The sequence below is a fragment of the Halichoerus grypus genome, chromosome 5 (assembly GCF_964656455.1).
Source record: "Halichoerus grypus chromosome 5, mHalGry1.hap1.1, whole genome shotgun sequence".
Taxonomy (NCBI): domain Eukaryota; kingdom Metazoa; phylum Chordata; class Mammalia; order Carnivora; family Phocidae; genus Halichoerus; species Halichoerus grypus.
Window position 1 is genome coordinate 46,912,103 of NC_135716.1, and position 4,361 is coordinate 46,916,463.

Genomic DNA, 4,361 nt, shown 5'->3' on the forward strand with positions numbered 1-4,361 from the left:
GGAATTGTGAAGAGAATAAATATATCAAAAAATAGAGCTTGCATAGCTGAGACCAAATGCCCAACTGTGTTACTATAAAATAAGTTTATTTTCTTTTATTATTATAGAAGTAATTCCTATTCATTATATAAACATTAGAAAATTATACACATATAAAATTATATATGTAATTATTTATATATAAAATTAATATATATAAATTATTGGAAGATTATTTTAATATTTATTTAATATTTATTTAATATTTTAATATTAATTTAATATTTAAATAATATTATAATAAATAATATAAATAATAAATAAATAATAAATAAAATAATAATAAAATAAATAAATAATAATATTAAAATATATTAAATAATTGGAAATAATTAAATAATTGGAAAAATATGTATGAAATTATATATATATATAATTTATTGTATAAAACAATCATTAAAACAATCATTAAAAAATTCTCTATTAATTTTTGACAGAATAGTAGTGATAATAGCAAACATTATGATCTACTTCAGTAGCTGAGGTATAAGATGAGGTCACGTTTTAAGGTAACTTTTTATTGACATATTACATTCATCCAAAAAAGCACATAACTTATAAATATCGATATCAATTAATTTTCACAAAGTGAACACACCTGTATGACTACTATCCTAATCAAGAAGTAGAATATCACCAATGCTCCAAAAGCCCCTTCATGCCTCTTCACTTGAATTACACCCCCTTCCCAAAGATTACTACTAAGATAACTACTAAGGCCTATCATCATAGATTGATTTTGCTTGCTTTTGAAATATATGTTACTAAAATCATACAGCAGGCATTTTTGTTTGGTTTTCTTCATTGAACATTGTGAAATTCATCTGTATTATTATATGTATGAATATTATAGATGTTTTCTTTTTTTTTTTAAAGATTTTATTTATTTATTTGAGAGAGAGAGAGAATGAGAGACAGAGAGCACGAGAGGGAAGAGGGCAGAGGGAGAAGCAGACCCCCTGCTGAGCAGGGAGCCCGATATGGGACTCGATCCCGGGACTCCAGGATCATGACCTGAGCCGAAGGCAGTCGCTTAACCAACTGAGCCACCCAGGCGCCCATTATAGATGTTTTCATTGTTTAAAAGTATCTTATTAATTAATTCAACCTCCTTTATTTATTCTTTCTAATGTTCATAAACATCTAGGTGATTTCCATTTGGGGGTGATTACAGAAGTGTTGCTATAGACATTTGTGTTCTTGTCCTTTGGTGCACATATGAATATATTTCTGTTGGAATAGAATTACTGAGTGCATAAAGTGCATATAATCTCCTTTTGATAGATGCTATTAATCAAATTTCTGATGAGAATGTAGAAGTATGTTATTGTGGTTTAGTTTTCATTTTTTCATGAATATTTGCTTATGACTGTTGATTTGAGCACTTTTTCCATATATTCATTGGAAATTTTATATCATTTCTTGTGAAATATCTGTTAGAGTCTGTGACATATTTTCATAAATTTGTCTTTTCCTCATTGTTTTATGTAGGTCTTTATATATTCATGTAAGTCCTTTACACATATCTATTTGTGCAGCTAGATAAATGCTGATTAATTGATAGTATCTTCTCTCAATCGGTAGGCTGCCTTTTCACCCTCTTCTCAATGTTCTCTCTTGATAAAAAAATTCTTAATTTAAATGAAGTCTGATTTATCCATGGTTTCCATATTAATTAGTGCTCTTTGTTTCCTGTTCAACAACTCTTGGCTTATTCCAAGGTTATAATGATATCCTCCTATAGTTAATTCCAAAAACTTATACAAACTTGACCTTTTATATTTAGATCTGCACTTTTCTCAGAACTGGTCTTGAATGTGATGCGAAGGATGGGTCAAGAGTTACGTTTCTTGAAGTACTTATGATAACTTGGCAAAGTTTATTGAAATGAACATACTTTGCTTGTTGCATAGCAGTATTACATTTGTCATAAATCAAGTGGAAATATATATATGAATCAGCAAATAGTTCTCAATGGTCAGATATTAAATATTTTAGACATGTGGATCATATGGTATTTGTCACAACTACTCAACTCAACCATCAGGATGCAAAAATAGCTGTGGACCACATGTAAATGAATGGTTATGGTTGTGTTCCAATAAACCTTTATAAAAACAGACAGCAGATTCACAACTCATGGTTTGCCAACTATTGTTGAGGCAACTCCATTGGGTTATTTGTCTAACCTTGTACAATACAACTCTTTATTAGTCATTGACACTTTTATATATGTATATATGTCATATTGCAGATGATGAATTTGCTCAGTTTTTATTTGCTTGAAAATATCTTTACTTAGCCTTCATTATGAAGATAATTTTTTTCAGGGGTGCCTGGCTGGCTCAGTTGGTAGAGCATGTAGCTCTTGATCTTGGGGTTGTGAGTTTGAGCCCCATGTTGGGTGTAGAAATTGCTTAAATAAATAAACTTTAAAAAAAATATTTTTTTTGTCTGGGTTAGTTTTTTTGTCGTTGTTTTTGTTGTTTTGTTTTGTTTTGTGTTAGCTCTTTCAAAGATGTCATCTCAGTTTCTTCTGGTTGCAGTCATTTTGGTTTAAAAGTCAGCTATTAGGTGTTGTTGCCTCTTTGAAAGTAATATATCCTTTCTTTTTTTATTTTATTCTTCCCTTTCTTTCTCTCTTTCATTTTTTATTTTTTATATGTTTTATATTTTTTATGGTATGCTTAGATGTGTTTTAAATTTATCCCTGTAGGTGGATCATAGAGCTTCTTTAATTTGTGGCTTAATATTTTCCATCAGTTTGGAAAAGTCTTGATCAACATATTTTCAAATATTATTTATATCTTCTGAATACCAATTACACATATGGTAGAAGTTTTTATCATGTCTTAATTGGCTCTGAAGTTTATTTCTATATTTGTGCTCTTTTTACTCTCCCTGATTCAGTGTGGTTATTTTCTACTGTTCTACTAATTAGATTGCTGTTTAACATTCTATTGATTTCTTAATTTCACTTATGATATTTTTTAGTTCTAGTATTTCCGCTTAATTCTCCTTTATGGATTCTATTTTTAGGTATAATTTTCAACCTTTCCAGCTATTTTTAAAATATACTAATCACAGTTTTCACAGTACATTTATAATTATAGCCATGGATACATTAATATCGGAATAGCACAGTGTCTAATGTTTCCAGTATCTGAACAGCCTGTGGATTTATTTCTATTTTCTATTTCTTTCCACTATGATTTTCAGCTACTTGATCTTATCTCTTGGCATATCTTGTGTGTTTTAAAATTAAATTCCAGACATTGTGCATAAAAACTATTTAGCCTTTGAATGATGCCAATTTTCCTTAGAAGTGATCTATGTTTCTTTTGGAAAGCAGTTAAATTAGTGGGAAATAACCTTAATCCAGTCTGTGATAGAGATGATTAAAGACTGTGTTTCAGGTTTTGTTTTTTGTTTTTTTTAAGGCTTCTCTATTTTGGTTTTCTCTTACTCCTAAGGTGTGGTCCTTTGTAGTTTCAACTGAAAGTCTAGGTTTGATTACCAGAGCCCATTTTCTTTGGAAAGCCATGAGTTCTAATTTTTGTTTCCTCATCCATGTGGGACTACTGAAGTCCTTGATTAATTTTTAGCCTCTCATATGTCAATTTGTGCTTAAGTTTTCAGCATTTTGTGCACAGTTAAGGAATTGGCAGGATGCCTTGAGGAAACAAACAGCCCAAAATACCACTCATTTTTCTACAGATGACATTTGTTTTGTTTTGTTTTTTTAAAGATTTTATTTATTTATTTATTTGACAGAGAGAGACACAGCGAGAGAGGGAACACAGCAGGGGAAGTGGGAGAGGGAGAAGCAGGCTTCCCGCCGAGCAGCGAACCCGATGCGGGGCTCGATCCCAGGACCCTGGGATCATGACCTGAGCTGAAGGCAGACGCCTAACTGACTGAGCCACCCAGGTGCCCCAACATTTTTTTTTTTATCTTACCTTTTAATGTGATGGCTGTCTTGGTAAACCTCAACTCCATTTTTTATCTGCCCAGCCTTATGAGACTGCAGAAAACACTGAGCTGAAGTTTACTGCCCAGTTGAAAATGCCTGGGTAGGAAAAGTGTCAGACAGTTTGGGACTCACCATAACATATGTCCCTTCTTCCTGGGGTCTTGGTCCCTTTGGTCTGGCTGCTTTGCTTCTTTCCCATGTCTTCAAACAGCTTGTGTGTTGTTGTTGTTATTGGTGGTGGTGGTGGTTGTGTGTGTGTGTGTTGTCTAACTTTCTTTGTTTTTCTGGGTAGAAATATTGATCTTACATTAGCTACTCTTTTTTAACAGAAGCCGTTCAAACAAAATAG